The 20264-nt window shown below is 39.0% G+C and overlaps 1 protein-coding gene across 1 annotated transcript in view; it reads left to right on the forward strand.

The window, feature by feature from the left end:
* Positions 1 to 20264, forward strand: part of LOC139142501 (neuronal acetylcholine receptor subunit alpha-10-like) — a 101207-nt gene that overhangs the window by 16787 nt on the left and 64156 nt on the right. The gene's annotated exons all lie outside the window — the stretch shown is intronic.

Raw genomic sequence — 20264 nt, forward strand, 5'->3', positions numbered from 1 at the left:
CGAAAAAATGGGGTTGGGGTGTTTTCAAGGGTCGGTCGGTCAGGTTCCGGTACCGGAAACAAGTGTATGTATTTCTTTATTTGGCCTTATCAACTACAGTTTCTTTATTTCGTGCGATATTTTGAAATGCCAATTATGTGGTCTGCCAATAAGACGTGCCGGTGTCTGACGTGCATTGCAACTGTTAACAATTGACTTCAAGTCCGCATCTGGATCCGATTATTAGACTGACAAAATTGATTCAGAGCACACATATGCAGTATGTTTTGACAAGCTGACAGGCACAGTGAAGTAGACCTTGAAGCTGTAACTGACACTTGCAATGAGAGACTGACAAAATGTCAAAAGTTACAGTCACTGGGCCTTTAATGTAGAAATTTGCTACTCCACATTGGAAGGCGTAACTATTTAGCTCAAACTTTCCGTACGGTACCAGAGAAACAAATCATCCAATATTTACCGACATTTTAAATACAAAATGGCCGCCATCCCTTTGTTAACTCTTTCTGATTTTCACAAAAAATTAGCCAGTAAAAACTTTCATTACTCCAAACGCTTCAAAATGAACCCCAACAAGTTGTATACCAAAAAGGTATAGCAAACGTTTGAGAGTCCTAATATCTGTTCCCAATGCACATTCTTCCATGTTTATCTGAAAACATGCTGTGATAGGTATGTTCATCAAAATACACGTTTATCTCCCGCCTAAAGATAGAACGGGTAATAAAAGCGATGATAAAATATCTGGTACTTACCGAAATGCTTACTAATAGCAGCTAGTCGTAGACTTTCTAAGAAGGCCCAGAGATAGCATATTAGACACATCATGAATTATTTGAATTCATAGATGATTTTTCAAAAAGGGCATTAATTTCACTTTTTATTGAGAGACAAATGCAAACAAATGAGTAAACAGCTACTTTCGCGTAGCTTTAAAATGTCTCATTACCTGAGTCGATCGAATACAAGTTTTTACTATCTCAAGATCTCTACAGACCTATTTTTAGCTACCTCAACGCCTATCATATTCCAGATTCTCGTATAGCACTTTTTCTTCGTTTTTTATATGTAAGCTTATGTCTGTCTAAACTGAATCTCTGACCACAAGTATGACTGTCAATGTGTATATATCAGCCGATGCATCTGTTGTTCTTGTACACGACGTCTTTCCATTTGACGAACTGCTTCCACAGGCGATGAAGTTTGTTTCTATTTATTGACTTCGTGAGTGATTACTAGTTTCCCCGTCGTGACACATACGAATAAGGCAATACAATACGATTATTTGCTACAAATGACGAAGTAAAAAATTCAAGCACATTACGGACCAAGCTTAAATGGGGTAGAATTCTCTTTAATTACGTGAATAACCCATTCAACTAACCTGTATAGCTATCCATCCATGCGCTTATATATCTGCCTGGTTGTCTGTCTGTCTGTCTGACTGTCTGTCTCTGCTGTCTGTCTATCTGTCTCTCTGTCTGTCTGAGTGTGTCTATCTGTGTCTTCAGTCTATCTATCTATCTATCTATCTATCTATCTATCTATCTATCTATCTATCTATCTATCTATCTGTATGTCTGTCTATCTATCTGTCTGTCTGTCTATCTATCTATCTATCTATCTATCTATCTATCTATCTATCTATCTATCTATCTATCTATCTATCTATCTATCTATCTATCTATCTATCTATCTATCCGACCCTCTGTCGATCGACCCAGCTCTCCGATCTAATCAATTTGTCCTGGACCTGTGATCTATCATTCTCCCTGTACTTCAACTTCATGTGTTTCTATGCGCAATAATTCACGTACAGGTATACAGTGAAGTTCATTGACAGTGTCAATCTACTAGATTATGTCCTGCTTTGTTCAAGGAAGGTTAATCCCGATCTGAGATGTGCCGGACACGTCAAGTCTCTGACGATTACTCTATCTTACTGTAGCAGGTGGCATTTCTTAAAACAAATATTCCGACGAGGGCTTGAGGTTTGTATATCATTCCTTGATGGGTTATGAGATTTGAAGGAATTCTGTACTCGGATAGCTAGACTGAAGTACCTGGCCACAAGACGCTGTAACAATGCTTTACAGATTGCGTTTTCGTATAACTTTCTCCGCTTGCATGTTGTCGGATATCTCAATCATCAATTCTCGTTGACCCGTTCCTTATACGACTCGGCTCTCTTCTTCTGTTCGCAAAGCTCCATAAGCTGTCAACTGTTGATGTATTCTCTAGTATGCCATAAAGGTCTTTGTTAAATAACAGTTTCTCGTTCTTCAAAATCGTGTCGAAACGCCTACTCTTCAACATGCAAATACAGCTTACATATGTGGTCTACACAAAGTTAATTGTGGAAACTAAATAACCCAGGGCGAGTAACTTTCAGTCCCCACAAAAGAATCTATTTATCAATAATAACATTGGATGTCGTACACGATGTGGCTTGGGTATGCAGAGATAATACAATTTAGACATACTTGAGGGACAAGAAAAAAAATAATGAAAATATCATCTTATGCTTTTGTCCCTATAAAAATTTATAATACGTCGATCATCTCTGTGTGGCCTAATTATACCACAGGGGTTAGCGAGCAAAATATTTCCTTTTAATTAGTTATGATAAACAACTATTATTGATATTGCAAGTTTTAGTACACAGGCTTGCGCGGTGTGTGCCCACTATAGCTACCCTTCGCTATGTTTATGTAGTATTTCAAAGAATAAAGTCGTGTCCATGCATATCTGTGAATTGGTCTACAATCACTTCTTTCTACTGGTCACCAACGTGAAGTACACTGTCACTGTTCAAGCTTGTGTTCTAAAAATGAAATGTTAACGTGTAAAACTAATTAATAAATGAATGTTCTGATCGCTAGCCCCTGTGGTTACACATTGACAGGTCACCATACTGTTTCTTGAAAGTCACGTTTTAGGGTTGTTTTGACACCGTGATGCTGTCTTCTCCATTTAGCTTCAATGACAAAGACTTTCACACATCTTTATCATTTTTGACAGTAGGGACTACCTTCCAACTGTCGTGCCGCGTTTCTTGTCGTAAATTTCAATTAAACCTTCCTGAAGTTGTCAGCGTCGAAAAAATAAATCGCGTTAGATGTCGAAAGACGTTAGTTATAATTGTCATATTCGAGAGAGAATTCTCAAGGGAGAAGATCGTTACAGCAAAGCCTCCGATTTCAACAAACAGTAGAAAACTTCATGTCATTCACGGATTCAAAGGTCTTTCATTCAACTTTATCTCCAAAAAATATGATCGGCTGGACATAATTTTACATTAGAACAAAGGATATACGTCAGGTAAATAGCCAATATCAACATATTACATCCATGATATCAACAAGCACTGATGCGAGACCTAGGGATTCAGGACTGCTGGTCTACAGCAAACATAATGGGGTTAAAATGCTGAAACCCCAGTCAGGAGGCAAATTATTTGATCAAATTTTAATCTTTCCCGGCGATATGAATACATAATTTCCGTCTTTGCGGTAACAGCTGTTGGTGTATTGAAATTTGCTGAGAGTGTCGTTTCTGTGGTACGTATAATTGTCCAATCGGTCTTATCCTCGGTGCGCCTCAACGCAAGCCTACGCTGCGAATTTACCCAAGGTCCAGTGTCACATTCTTTCATATTATGACTCAGCTGATTTAGATGTGAGAAATGTTTGGTCCAATCTAATTGAGCCCGGCAGTTACGATGTTCATTCACGCTGAATGCTATGCCCTTACTTGTTATCTCTGTAAAAACTACAACATGCCATAGTATCCTGCCGATAGTTGATAAGCGATATTCAAACATGAAGTGTTCTGCATTCACATATTTCATACTCCTGCACCACAAACATACAGGGAACGCGGTAAATATGGCATTAGCAGCTACCGAACTACGTAATCCTGTGTGGTTATAAATACTACGCCGTCTGTATCAGTGCGTGCCTCTGTGTGTCTGTTTCTGTTTTTCTGTTTGGAAACCTCCCCTGGTGCGGGTTTAGATCTAGCGCCAACCACAAATATTGCTATGTCCATTTCAGAGAGAGAGAGAGAGAGAGAGAGAGGAGAGAGAGAGAGAGAGAGAGAGAGAGAGAGAGAGAGAGAGACAGACAGACAGACAGACAGACAGACAGACAGACAGACAGACACAGACAGACAGACAGACAGACAGAGTATCTGTAGTCAACTTTGAAATGATAAAGACGTTAGTACATAATTATTATAAAGTATCCATTCTAGACGAGGGAAAGACGATAAAGGTACTCCCAGGCGATGCCTTCATAAAGATAACTTCTTGAGGACACGAGAATTATTGGCATAACTACGATAACCGACAAATTAAAACTATAAGTATTCTTCCCGGTGGACTCCTATCCTCTTTAGGAATTGTGAATGTGTCGAATTTTGTCAGTCAGTGTACACAGAGAACCTTGATAGACATATCACTCGTAAGTGAAACGTCATTAAGTGTACTCAAGGAGACCTTGTCCTCTTAGTCTCTTCTTGAGTAAAGCCAAACAGCTCAATACTTTTGTGTGGACGGTAATTTCCTTGCAACTACTAATGGCGGTATATCAACGTACACTGCACGTGTGCAACCGTTATACCTTAGGCCGCGTTCAAAAAAAATGGTGAGGGGGGGGGCTGGAGGAATTCAGGGGGGATTCGAAAATTTTTGGGTAGTCGAGGGGGGACTTGAAAGTTTTGCTCTGCCTATGGGGACCTGAAAACATTTTGACTCCCAATATTTTGATGTCGTCCAATGGTTCTAATGTTAGTAATAATTAAACAAAATCTAGAACCGTTTTGTCACATTTTATGTCTTTAATCTCGAAAAAATCTTAAAATGTATGAATGCCATTAAATTTTGGAAAAAAAGTTGGCCTTGTAATGGGGCAGGAGCTGCAACTGTTGATAATTTTTCAATATTTCTATGCAATGTATCAAACACAGTTTCTTGGTGTCTCTCTACAGCATGCTGAAAAACACAATATTCAGTTTGTCAACAAAGCCCATTTGTCTAAATATTGGTGATAATTGAATGATACAAATGCACGGTACACGTAGGCTGTGTTGGCAAGCTGAATATTTGACAGCTCAACATGCTGTAGGGAGTAGAACAAGAACGCAATTGTATAAACTGAACAAAAATATTGTCAAAATAAAAAGTTAATACAACTACTGCCCTGCTACTACATACTGGCAGTGACAGTGATACATGTAGCTCTGACTCTGATGTAGTTTAAGAAGAGTTTCGGTCATAGGACACTCAATTGACAGTGAAACATACATCTACTTGTACACAAGATCCAGCCAGAGAGCAACACATAGAAGACTAGGGGACTAACAGTTACTATGGATTTTTGAATTCTGGCATATGAGAACAATCAAATATTAGAGAAAAAAGATGGGGTCACCATACTTGATCTTATACAAATGTATGATGAAAAGTCAGTTTTCCTAAAATCACTTAAAATCAATATATAAAACCATTCATTTCAAGTTCAAGCAGTGAATGAAATTTTCACATCTCATTGTACCAATAACACAAAAGTAAAACTTTGAACAGTAAAGACTCTAATTTGAATGGAAAAATGTGTGACTAAATGGAATCATTTATGTTTTATCAAATTTGCCATTATTACACCCAAAATTTCTGAGATTAAAACATTAATTTCATGGAAGATTTTAACCTTCCAGTATTGTCAATTTTGTAAAACATAAGTGGCATCTAAGTTGTATATGTCTTGTACTTTTGAAAAAAAAATTCGGTAGGTCACTATGCTCATTTTTTCACAATTTGGTTAAACGTAGCTAGGAATACACAATTTTCATACTCTCTCATGATTGTCATTTTGTGTGCTTTTCAGCTGGCGCCATTGAACTGGCCAGAGTTGGATAAACTCAAGTCGGCTTAGACTGAGAAATCCAAAAAGTCCACTGATGCATTTAAAAATGAATCAATTTAAGAACTTGCCCTAGGTATATGGCTCTACAACCTGCTGATAAGAGGTAGTGTTGAACATCTGCGTGCAGAACGACACATTACATGTTTCTTTTTACTCTGCGTGCATTCCTAATAAATATGCGGCTATATGGTAATATGGGGGGACTTGAAAATTTTTGAGGGTATTGAGGGGGGATCTGAAAAAAAAAGATTTCAATCGCGATTCCTCCAGCCCCCCCCCCTCACCATTTTTGTGAACGCGGCCTTATCACTTGCACAGCTGACAGAACTCTCTCTCTCTCTCTCTCTCTCTCTCTCTCTCTCTCTCTCTCTCTCTCTCTCTCTCTCTCTCTCTCTCTCTCTCTCTCTCTCTCTCTGAAATGGACATTATAGTAATATTTGTGGCGGGCGTCAGATCTAAAATCACAAACTCTCTTGCTTCCCGCTGAAACAAAGTATATAAGACCAGATCTTTAAGTGTCTCGTTATCTGTAGGTCTGTTGCCATGTGCGTCAAGCGAGTCAGCCGAACACATTTACGATCGATGCTGAGTGACGGTTTCGCATATTCCTGGATGTAATTTCACTTATATGCTATAATTTTACATGAATTTGTGAGAAATAGTTAAAATCACACACAGATGTATATGACAGCGCAGGCACGTAAATTAAGGGGTGTCACTTCAAATAGCATCACATACGACTCTGCCACCCCCCCTCCCTTCGGCAAAATTTCAGGCACATATTTTGTCTGTTCAGGGCCTGTTCACTGCTACAGGTTGTGAATTCAGCCCCCGGCTTTAACTTTCAGTCGATGGCCGACACCCAGGTGCGGTTGACAAATCTCAAACAAATAGGTTGCTTGCCAGACCGTTGTATGCATGTTGTCTGATGCCGAGGCAGAATTACCTTCTACAATTCAATCATTTTAATATATCAGCGAACTGCTTCGTAATATGAACAATTATGATTAGAATTCAAATCCTTGCGTGGATATGTTTGGTTCCCATTTTCAAATGACGAAATTTTTTGCAATAGCTTAATCTGTTCTGTCATTTTAACGGGGTAAAAATTGCAGCGTAGGATTGGAAAGTACGGCATCGACCTCTTTGGTGTGACATAAATCCTTTGTTTTCGACCCAACTCGGATTATGATCACAATGTCACTGCATGTGTATACACTTTGATAATCCGCTTACATTATACTAGCAGCAGTAAAAACTTAACGTTTTGGGCGTCGTGAAGTACTGTTGATAATGAAGCTGTCGATCACAAACGTGAGCAAAGAGCGCTACTTCTGCAACGCACGCGATCTGTAATGACTTTCTGAGCGGGGTGCATTCTTTCCATTGGAATCCATAGTATACTCATTACAATATAAACGTACGGGAATATTCACCAATAGCCTTACACGAAAACCAATCTAAACCATCACTCAGAAAACAATGTTTTACACATTGATGTGATAACGAAGTCGTCTGAAATTGTAAGATTATTTATTACTCCTGGAGGAAACACATTTTCTCTTGTACCGTCGGTGATCACTATTTACAAACCAATGGAATACTGATTTACGTGAGAGCTCGTCCTGTCAACCGATACACGAAGTATTAAGGAATTTTATAATGTTTTTCTAATTGAAAAGTACATTGCCTGAAAGTAAAAATTAATACTTTGAAATTGTATGTATGTATGTATGTATGTATGTATGTATGTATGTATGTATGTATGTATGTATGTATGTATGTATGTATGTATGTATGTATGTATGTATGTATGTATGTATGTATGTATGTATGTATGTATGTATTTCTGTACCTATGTCTATGTATGTATCTATGTGTGTATGTATGTTATATATGTATCTGTGCAGATGCGTATTATATAACAATAAATGTCCCCACTTCACAAGCTGACAGATGAATGATTGATACTTAGACAGATATATTCGTACGCTGTAATAATAATTGTTTCCCTGTTAATTTTATGACCACGCTCAGCAGCCTGTTAACGACGATCAAAAGAACCAAATGTTCTATGCCATAATTTATCTCGGGTACCCTCCAGGCTGTTATTGACAGCCCATATCCTTTCTCCGAAAACAACTCATGGATCTTGTGCTACCTTCCCGAAACACCTCTTTTCTGTCTCTTCGCCTCTACTTTGATTTGGTAAAAAACTTCAGAAACAATTTATTCAGTTATTTTCAGAAGCCACGATGGAGAATCATAAATAGATGATTTCCCGCGGGAAACGAGATACCGCGAGACTTCGCTTAGCTTCACGATGTACCAGTCAGTCTCCAACTGGGTGAAATAAGTCAGTTTTCGAATGACAACGTTGTAACTGTGTAGTTTCACTGAAATTAATGCCTTTTTTCGTGCAATCTCGAATTTACTTGTGGTCTCGCAAAATTCAGAAAGTTCCGCAGTAAACGCAAAACTGTGTATCGGAAAAAGAAAGACGGGGTATTTTGTTGGATTGAGACAAAGCCAGGCTCCTTCTGAACAAATACAATGTGATACTATAAGGTAATCAACACTACAGCCGAAGATAAATGTTATAGTTTTAATACTACACTGGTCTTCATATTAACGGCAAGTGTCACTGTGTTGGATTGATTTTTACGATTTATAAACCATTTATATTGAATCAGCGTAAATCACACTGTCACGATATCAACATCGTAAAAACTTATTTCACCCGTGTTTAATACCGCCGAGTTACACGGCGATAGTTCACGACAAGATTTATGGACCCTTCAAGTTGGAGTATGGTTGTTTTTTTTCGTGTAAACACCGTCTAGGGGTCGTTACTTTTCTCGTCCAGGAGAAGTCCATCGTTGTTATTTGTACAGGGCAAGTTGAAAACTTTTTGGTCTAATTATAAACATATATCATTTCACAGCAAAATTTACGGCAAATTTCAAAAACTTGTGACTGAGACAACATGCCCAGCCCTCTCGAACGTTTTGATATGCGTATTCCCAAATATTCCAAACCCCCAAAAATCGGATGAAGTCCAGAAAATAAGTCTACAAGAGGTCACTGGCCTACAAAATTTTACGCGACAAGTTAAACGAGAAACAATTCGCCAAACTTAAATGTGCTTTTTATATGCGTCCTTCAGAAAGATTGAGGCAGACAAAATTGAACAGGAGATATTCTTATTTACAGGTATGGGATGGTAACTGAAACTTAAGTATATGAGAATGTCGTAAAAGTGCAACTTCCAGTTGGCATCCGTGTATTCATGCACTGTTACAGTCGGGAAATATTGGCCTTTGTTCCAAGTGTCATGCAGGTGTACACGATATTTTCAAGAGCGGTCTCTGAGAGGCTATTGCCTAATGACTTTTTAAATCAGCACTTTTTACGACCGCCTGTGAAGTCATTACTTTCAACCAGCACGCACCATCAAATTTTATTGCGAACTAGATTACAATTTCCTGTGAATGGTCTTACCATCGATATGAAGGATATGTGTCTTTATGTCCTGTTCATTTTATTTCGAGCGGTGAGTGGATGAAATTCTTATCAAAGTCGATGGAGAAAACGCATCGTGAAGTTGATGTAATTCCGCGGGGAGCACTTGCGAATATAGAGTTGTCAAAAGTATACAGAAATGGTGATCAATTTGTTTGGCGAAGTATTGTCTGAAGAGGCTGGAATTCATGGTGTTTCAGTACGTTGTATGACAGAGTTATTGGACCCTGTTATTGCAATTTTTTGTGTACCAATCTTGACGCAGAATGAGCAAATCCTACCCGTTCGACAGCCGATGTCATCAGACACCGTTGCGCAGTACGCGAATCCCCCGCCTTAAAAAAGTATTACTCTTTTAGGTAGATCGCGCCTCGGGGACAGATATTCTGACTCTCAAACTTTTACAATTCTTCTCTGATCTAAGCTTACCACTTGTGGGGCCTTATATTGAAGCCCTTGGTGAAAGAAAAACTTTCACCGTCTTGGGGATAACATAGAGTTAACATGGGGATAGCAGCCATTTTGAATTTCGTATATCGATAAATGTTGGGAAATTTGTTTCTCTTGGACTAACATTTGTACAGTGACCCTAAATTTTTATTCCCGATTTTTAAAGAGAGTGGCTGAAATATTCCTTGAGGAAAATTTGAGGAAAAGTTTAAGTTTTTCGCTTTTGAGGCGCATACTACGGTAACCTGCATCGAACTTTCGTATGCCACACATTGCATCGCGGCTCCATTATTATGATTGACAAGAACATTGGCGACAAATTTACCACACTTTGCCACGTATTGATGACATAAATCATATCTATTAGTTGTGTAGATGATAGGAATATTTTCTTTTCTCCAAAGTATATCCCTCCTGAAGTCGACGACACATACGGTCGTAGCAGGCAATGGTTTTATAATATCGGGGCGTAGATGTCGGGTCACACGGGAGAAGAATGGCTAATTTTGTGAAGCCAGCTGCTGAGATCGCGCCCTATTATGATGGAGAACTTTTTTTTTTGAAAATTCAAAGAACGCTTTTCACATTCCTCCGCCAAACTCTGGGTCGGCAAACCATTCCGAACCTTTTTCATAACAACCATGAATTATCTGCGTATACCGTCCGCGCTTCTATGTCCTTGAACGCTGCTCTTGCACTTCACGGTGAAACGCCCGAATGTGGCCATCTCAATATAATTCACGCATTTTGTTCATTAGTGGATGGCAGACCAAGGGTGCGTTCCCATCGTGACGGATAATTAATTTTTTTTTCTGGGAGAGGAATGTCAAAATTAAATAGCACAAGTGCGCTTCTCCTAACACGCTATGTCAAACTGAAATATTCGTCGCCTGGAGAGACAGTTTGTGTCGATATATTCCTGCAGAGTGTTTGATTTGTTTTGAAAACAGAGAGTTGCAACTCTCCGTAGCGTTTTGATAATATTGCTGATGCAGTTTACAGGCATCTGCACACTGTTAAATGTTAGCTTAATATGCAGGAAATAGTATTCTCCGATGTCATGCCATGAACCCTACTTTCAAAACAAAAAGTGTGTCATAGTTTCGAATCATTTGCATAGGGAAATGTCCATCAAAATATTTGTTCAGGGCTATATGAGTTATTCAGGTATTCTCCAATGATTCCTATTCTGACCATGGGCCTTGTGTGGCAAAACCAGTTCCTCACCCAGATCATGGATGGTTTTGTTTCCAGATATGAGCAAACATGGTATATCTACGAGAGAGAGAGAGAGAGAGAGAGAGAGAGAGAGAGAGAGAGAGAGAGAGGAGAGAGAGGAGAGAGAGAGAGAGAGAGAGAGGAGAGAGAGAGAGAGAGAGAGGAGAGAGAGAGAGAGAGAGAGAGAGAGAGAGAGAGAGAGAGAGAGAGAGAGACAGACAGAGAGACAGACAGACAGACAGACAGACAGACAGACAGACAGACAGACTGAGGGGCGGAAGAGTAGGCGTGTTGAAGAGACTGGTAGAGAGACATAGACAGACACGCAAACAGACAGAGAAAAGCACAGCAACCTAGAAGTATGAACACAATACAAGCAATGACATAGAGACGAAATACAGACAGGTTGGCAGACATCGACAAAGTGATCATGTCACACGAAAAGAGAGAGTAACAAAAGTAAATAGCGAGATATACACAAAAGACAAGAGTGGTGGTTTTCTTTGTTCACACCGTCGATTATCTTACATGTAGTTTTAGCGGCTGAGCGCATCGCAGTCACGTCCTTCACCTTTATATGCAAATACTGAAACTAAACGATCGCTGCAACTAGAAAAGAGGATAATTCGCAAACTAAATACGGCAATTTAACGTCAAATTGCTAGATTCTGGTATTTGGCAGGTTTGTCTTTCCATATTTACTCGCTTTTACGTGGTAGCTAAAGGCACTATAGCAGATCGGGTTACCCTATAAGACTTCAAAATCGACCCTTCTTTTACGTCAGGTTTTTTGTCTGTTTTCTTGATTGATGGAAACTGTGTGCCAGGAACGGACTTATCTCGACCCAACCTGAACAGTATTGCCTAATCAGTAACACAACATACGACGTGTTGAGAGGGAAAAGGAGCTTCATTATCGGGACCATCAGTCGAGTGATTGCGCTATCGTGACATCGTTTTCAACCCATCAACGCTGCGTGCCGAGGAGAGCACAGCTGCGTATGCTGGTATTCGGCTGCTAAAGACCTTATTATGCCCGATAATAGCCCCCAAATAGCTACCAGTGCTGTATGCTATGCATACAATCAGTTAGAACGTTTTGCTCAAAGGAGCGCCGCTACATACAACCCATCCCAACGAGGTGTCGCCGATTTATGCAGTGCAAACGACGTGTACCGAGATAAGTTAACGGTAATCCCAACAATAGGTTTACAGAGCCAATTAACCGTATAGCAGTCTGGGATTGCTCTGAACTGTAGTTCTCTACCATACTGTACAGAAACATCTAGTCAAAACTTGGTTACCCAGACTGCACTTTGCGCTAGCGCTGATGTGGGGCGGCCCGGATGAAAACTCCCCAAGTGCAGTCTGGGTAATCGAGACAGACCCACTTCCCGCCTCTTGTAAGCTTACTAGTGATCGGCTCAGTAATTTCTTCAAGGTACATGCTAACAATAAAAACCATATTCTGTTGAATTTCAATAATGAATATTGAATCAATTTGCTGTATTTTTATATCACGTCACTATTCCAAAGACGAACCATTGCAGATATCTCAAAGTACACTGTCGAAAGCAAATTCGTCTGTCGTAAGATTATTTGAGAAACCAAAGCCCAGTCGCCATTTCATAAATATGGTTCACCGTTATTTTCAAGAATTCGGCGAAAACAACACTGATTTACCTCGGGCTGGGAACTTGTCTTTCTACATTTTTGCCTGTCGTATTGGTCATTATATAAATAATCTACAGAATTCTTAATTTTCATGAATATTAGGGAGAATGTCACAATTTACTTCAGCTTGATAGAAGAGATAAGACATTTGTGTAAAATCTGGTTATTACCTGGCAAAAATACAAGCCATTGATTTTGATATTGTTCTAAGAAACTACAAACTTTGATGGAATAGTGGCCAAGGCAATCCTGAGTACGAAAGATTTCTAAGATCTCAAACTTCTAAGAAACTACAAACTTTGATGGAATAGTGCTTAAATGTTGCATTTTACACAGGACATAACATATACTATGAACACGACTCTTATCGTTAGATCTCAGTATGTTGGGAAGTTGCCAAAATTCTGATGCACTCAAGTATGTTCTTCGTACAGCCAGCATATTTCAGCTCACACATTCACACACATGAGCTAATGTCTTACCCATGTCTGAGTGCCTGGCTGTCTGTTTGTCTGCCTGTCTGTTTGTTTGTCTGTCTGTTTGTTTGTCTCTTTCTCTGTCTTTTGGCGTACGGGTAACCATGAGTAGTAGAGTAACCGTGCTTGGCTCGATATTTCAAGAGCGCGGCTCATCGGATCGGAATGAAATCTTATACATAGCTTCAGTTTAGGAATGGCAAGAACTGATTAGCTGTTGTTTGGCATGGCTTGCACAATTAATTCTAATTTGCATAATTATTTGCTCAGAAATCATATAATCTCAAAATGGCATTATTATCCTATAAATCTTTTTACAGATATTCATAAAAGAACCATGAGTCAGATTTCAAGATCATGTTGAAGTTTTATGATAATGGCACTGTTCATTTGCATATTCAATGAACTTTCGTAATCAGGATGGCCTTGGCCAAGGTTGACGACACTTGCTGTGTACATTGGAGATACTGTGATACAACAGTAATGAAAGCTATTTTGCATTCCTAGATTAGCTAATTATTAATTTACATATTGAACAAACTTTCCTTATTAGGGATATATCTGGATTGCGCTCTACCAAAGTTAACGAAAGTTGTGATATTTGTTCAAGCATAGACCCTAGAGAAAGCATAGACCCCTTTCCTCTAGGGTCTATTGTAATATACTCTATGAAAATTTACATTTCTACTCGAGCTCACAAAACCCACAATGTACTTATATTTGTCACAACGATGCCATGCTGTGTTTTTACAATATCTGGTCTGACGAATTCGAGATTCAGAGTTGTATCAGATAAATCAACCATCAGAGGGGTAATGTTTCTTTAAGTTAGCGAAAGTCACTGAATAATCTCAAAGAATTACTCTGTCCGTCTGTCTCAGGGCTATTTGTCTGTCTGTCTGTCTATCTGTCTATTTCTGTGTGTATTTATCTATCATTTTGCCTATATGTCGGACAAAAGCAGATCAAGTGGTTTTATTTTATTTTTATTCGGTGTATATTTTTTATATTCTATTTATGACAAACATATCCTTTAATTTCACAGTTGACAGATCGATAATTTACAGAGCGCATGCTTGTTGCGATTTTTCTGTGGAATTTTCAAAACCTGGGAAATATCGCTCTTGGGCCATTAATTTCTGAAAGCAAGTAGATATCAAAGCGGTATTTATAGCATTTACCGCTGCTGTGCTTTCTACATTAAAGCCCCTGGAAAGTAGACAATCGTGAATGTGTGATGACGTCATCCCTGAGAAACGAGCGTGGATGTGTAATTCAGTATATCTCCTTAAGGTAGAACGCGTCGGGGATAGATATTCGGACTCTGAAACTTTCCAATTCTTTTCTGATCTACCATTTGTTGTAAGACAACTTTTCACAGTCTTAGTGTTTCGGAAATCGAAAAGTTTATTTTCCCCGTAGCATTAACACAGGGATGCGGCCATTTTGAATTCAAATTATCGGGAAATCTCAGGTAATTTGTCTCTCTAGTGCCAAATTTTGCATGGTGACCCCTGATTTTTATTTCTGGTTTTGTAAGAGAATGGTCGAAAGCTTCATTGAGGAAAGTTTGAGCAAAAGTTTAAGTCTTTCACTTTCGAGGTGCACACTACCTCAACACATTTTCTCCGAATACATTGCTTACGTGTCACTGAAGCCAATCGCTTTTGCGCGCCAACAAGAAACTCAGCAGGTGTATTTTTTCAAAATGCTACTAAAAATAGATGCAGAGCGTCGAAAATGAGTTGAAAAAAGCCGCTATTCCCATGTTGCAGTTTGATTGTCGATATAATAAAACATTGATAAAGAACGCTTTTAATATGATCAAAATCCCATTATCATATACTGCTGGCCCTTTGTGGGAGCGAATACCCTCCGTTCACACTAATATACGTACATTCGAATAAGAAACGTCACCGCGCCCGTGTTTGGAAAGAACAGTTTTGTTAACGTTATCGAATTAATAGAAAGAAATTCGATGAAATCATTCTCTATTAATATTGTATCAATGCAAATAATTGCGTTTAATATGTTCACCAAGCCTCTGATTTGATTGCCATAACATTGTAAGATATTAACGTTTAGAGTTCACAGATTTTCTGCAGTCAACTTTTCATGTGTCTTTATGTGAACATTTCAGAATTTGGCTTCGGGTAACATATATCTGTACGTGTAAGGTATTTTAAATCTAGGATAGGTGTTTCAACGCTGCTAAAAAGTTGAATTTAAATAATTTGCATTTTCTTCGCCTTGCAGTCAGTACTTGTGTGATTCTCTTAATTGTAGTTTCAGATTTTCCCCAGTTTTGAAATGTTCCCATGAAATTGGTATGATTAAGATCAAAATGCAGTAATATAGCGCACTGCATGTTACCAAAGCGTTTATTCCTTCTGTGGCGTCCCCATCAGGACAACAGGACTGGCAGAAAAAACCACCACATATAAAACATGGTTTATTGGAAAGGACAAAGCACTTGGTGTTCAAGTATTAATTCTTTGAACAAAAACCACACACGCAACTTCGTGTTGAAAGGGTATCACTCATCGCAATTTTATTCTTATATGTCTATTTCCAGCATTTATACTGCATGTTTTAGCGGGATCTCTCGCATATTTTCTGCACCATTTCAGCGCAAACCCGGAGAAAGTTATCGCTTAAGTGCACATTCCCATTTTAAACAGCACACTTCTCACCTTCGCTAAGAGCATAATGTTGTAACTCGATCGGAAGTCTGGTGGACTCCCTCGTTTAGATAGTGGATGGGAGTTGCCCTTAACGCCATAGCGATCACGCGGGAAAATGGCGTCGTCATCAATGCTTGAGCCTCAGGCAGCAGTTTTTCTCTAACGTTTGGTTGATCCTCGGGGACAGCATATCGCATCTCAATTTTTCATTTCTTTACTGGTCTACTGCTTGTGTTGACTCTTTTTGAACCGTATCGATTAAATTTAAGTTTTCACCGTTTTGTCTTCGTGAAAATCACGACCTCGTAATTTATTCTTTTAGAGTTAACAGTCACGCAGTTAGCCGCCATTTTGAATTTCAAATGTCGGCCAAATGTCGGCCAATTTTTGAGAGTTTGTTTCTCTGATACCAAACTTTGCACGGTGACCCCTGATTTTTTATTAATGATTATGAAAGAATGTGGTATAATGTTTCCATGAGGAAAACTAGGGCTAAAGTCTAAAAACTTTCGGTTTTGAGGCAAGTACTACCTTAAAGGGAGGCAGTCGTCGAAACTGCGCGTGTGCGACTTTCTTGTTACAAACAATGTATTTCATGCATGATATCTAGATGCATCAAGTCAACATAGCTTCAACATTTAAATTTTACGATATTCATTGTTAACAAACATGTTTAACTTTCATCAATCGCCAACGTACCCTAGATACAGTGTTTATATCGGTCGTTGGGGTCCCTGGCAACCTTTGAGCAGAGTTCCGACGACTGCCTCCATTTAAAATTCCAAACGAGGAACTCATTCGATCTTTCGCGGTCGGACAAGCACAACACGCTCCATCCTGTCAGATCCTAATCAGCCACGACTTGGTGAGTAGCCTGCTCCGTGTTTCGGCTGCAGATCGAGTTTCTTTGATGAGGTCGTTTGGTTTGTGAAATTCGAGGACGTGTGTATATTATAATATGTACAAATCCTGCAGGTGCAAGGATAAAAGCTTACACTTTTGTGAACGTTCAAAGTTCCGTTTATTATACGACTCAGTTATAAAGTTATAAGACTAAGATGCAAATCGTTTCGGTCGTGGGTATTCCTCTAAACGAGTGATACCGCCACAGAAAAATACTATCATTCATTACGGGTTGGCTGTAAAGGCAAGTTAAATTGTCTTTTAACTTCGTTTTATAGTTTATACCAAATTTCAGAGGCGGACAGATAAAAACCGATGCGTCCATAGTTCGAATTACAACAGCTTGTACTGTCAGCATCGTGCTTCATTCATCGCATCGCACTAAACATTCAACATACACGTCAGTTTGAGTCCATGGACTAAAACAAGTACATTAATATGTTGTACCACATAACTTTTTCAACGCTATACTCCGTTCGTTCGCCCATCTACAGTCCCTCCATTGAGAGAGGGACTGTGGCCAATCCTTCGCTGGTGTGAGTATTTGCATATATAAATTATTCAGTGAACAAACTCTACATTACAGATTAAATTGAGTAAATATGAAATTATTTGTAGCGTGACTGCAAAGTGAATAGATCCCGATTGTTGCCGGAACGTTAAAATTACAATACATGTAATTAAAGAGGGTAACTTAAAGTAACATTGTCGTAGGACGGGCAGTTTTGTACGGGATAAACAAACTTAACGCGCGCTGCAGCAGATAATTTATGCGCATGTCTGCCATTTTGTTTAAGGTTAAAAAAGTGAAAGTGAAAGACAAACTTTTCTACAAATTTTCCTCAATGACACTTCTCTTACCAAATTAAGAATGAAAATCAAGGGTCACCGTACACAGTGCTGTACTAATGAAACAAACTACCCAACATTTACTGATATCTGAAATTCAAAATGGCCACCATATAAGTATTAACTTTATGGAGAAAAATAAAATTACTGAGATGGTAAAAATGTTCTTACTCCAACAACTTTAAAATGAGCCCCCACAAGTGGTAGATCAGGAAAGCATTGTAAAAATTTGAGAGTCCAAATACCTGTCACCGAGACCGGCGCATTCTAATATTATTCCCTATACCACAGTAATGGATATTACGTGTACGCTTCAATGCATACATTCAATGAAAATTTTGTCTGTAATTTAGACGAAAAGATAAAATTTGTGTGCATGATGTACCCATCAGAAGTTAGATATTGATTGACCATTTATGAAAAACGATACTGTTTGAACGACAGGGAATTTGAGACAGGTCTCCACATAGTTTTTTCATTGCGACTATCTTGTTCACAGTGTTTGAAAATTGTCTACACTGCAATCTTATTCCATTTTGTGAGTGTTATTTTGGTGAAATTGTACGACAGTATTTCTCAAGTGTTCAAGTTGTCCACGCATGCGTGATGTCAGGATTATTTTCAAACTTCTCCGCAAGTGATATTAGAAACGCCAGGGGAGATGAAAACACACGGTAGACAGTGAAGTACGTTGCACTTGTGTATATATCTTTTAAGGTAGAATGCGCCCCGGGGACAAATATTCGGACTCTCAAATTTTGACAATTTGTTTCTGATCTACCACTTGTGGGGGCTCATTTTAAAGCTCTTGGAGTAAGAAAAATTTTCACCGTCTTCGTTTTCGAAAATTGAAATTTTTGTTTTTCCTCGTTGAGTTAATACAGAAATGGCGGCCATTTTGAATTTCAAATATGGGTAGTTGTTAGGTAATTTGTTATTTTAGAAAACAACTTATAAGGTGATCCTTGATTTTTATTCTCAATTTTGGTAAGAGAATGGTTGAAAGTTTATATTGAGGAAAATTTGAGCAAAAGTTTAAGTCTTTCGCTTTCTAGGTGCGTACTACCTTGACATGGCCCTGGAACATGGCGGCCGAACATCGAAACTATTATTGTCAAATAATCGTCATTTCGTCTAAGACATTGGCTGTGACCTCAGATACAGCTTAAAGGTATACAGTCACCTGTAATCTAAATATGTCCATATATGGTCAAAGGGGCGTTCCTTGGTATTCAAAATGCCCATGTGAGGGCGCTGCTTTTAAAAAGCGGCCACCCGCTTAAAGTCTGTGATTGGTTAGATTTTCTCTTTCCATGGTAACTGCGGCAAATTTGGAACAGGTGACAGTATACCTTTAACCCCTGCACGAAAGTATTTCAACCCGTATTGAGTAATACAGGCGTTATTGCAATTTTCTGAACATGTGGGTTCCCGAACTACGCAAGCGTGAAGGAAAACAAGATGAAATGGTCAAGATGTTTGTTTTGCGCGATATGACGCATTCCCTCTCCCTCGAGACAGGGGGAAATATTTCAAATGAAATTAACATGTTGCATTAATTCGAATGATGTTTTAATTTAAAAAATATGACATCAAGTGCCTTTCAAAACGAAATGTCACATTAACGATATTGTGAAGTGACCCATATTGGGGGAAAGGTTAATTGATGTCTTTTTCGCTGTGTCGTTTTACTGCTGCAAATGGGAGATGAGCTCAGCTGGGCACGCGCAAATCAACACGATGCATTAGGAAAAGTTACTATTCAAGATTTGTTAATAGCATAAATAGTATGATTAGACCCCGGGATCGAAAAACACGCCTTTAAATTCTCCTTACTAACCAGAGACCCGAAAAGCAATCTAGGCTCAGAATGGCTGCACATCGGCTTGCTCACACAACCTCTGATTAGTACTCGAAACCTGTGCGAGTTGACAGATGCGTGAAAACAGGGGCATGGAAAATGCGAATTTTGATTTAGCAACGCTGTTTGATAGCGGAGAGGCTCAGCTTTATGAGCATAAATTTGTGATTTGTGTTCGCAAATCTGTCGATGATTACACACTCAACAGATTTTATTGCACACATGTCGTACCAGTGGGGACATCATTAAAACGATCGCTAGCAGTGGTGGTCCTCATGGATCATGTTTATTTCAATGCGCAGGTGTTCGTGGGACAGCTCGCGTCAGTTTCGCAGAGAAATGTACGCTGGAGTATCAGAGTGACGAAAGCAGGCTTTGGCAGCAGTGTCGTCAAGGTTTTTGGCCGATTTGTATCAAAGCGAGTGCAATCTTATGCAAGGCATTGGTTTTATACTTCAGAAAGCCAAGTGTTGTCGAACAAATCTTAGCATGTGTCTTTCTCAGCGATCATTTGGAGATAGAAGCTGTGGTTTTATTTTTGTGACTGTCTATTTTGTAGGCCCCTACGCCACTCGTCAATCCCCCTCAGCGTATGAATTAAGGAATGGACCATTAGACTTTGGAAGGGGTGAGGGAAAAATTGAAAAAATATGCGGAGCAAAATTTGTAGTAAAAAACAGCATTCATGCTGCTTGTTTACACA

The sequence above is a fragment of the Ptychodera flava genome, chromosome 10 (assembly GCF_041260155.1).
Source record: "Ptychodera flava strain L36383 chromosome 10, AS_Pfla_20210202, whole genome shotgun sequence".
Taxonomy (NCBI): domain Eukaryota; kingdom Metazoa; phylum Hemichordata; class Enteropneusta; family Ptychoderidae; genus Ptychodera; species Ptychodera flava.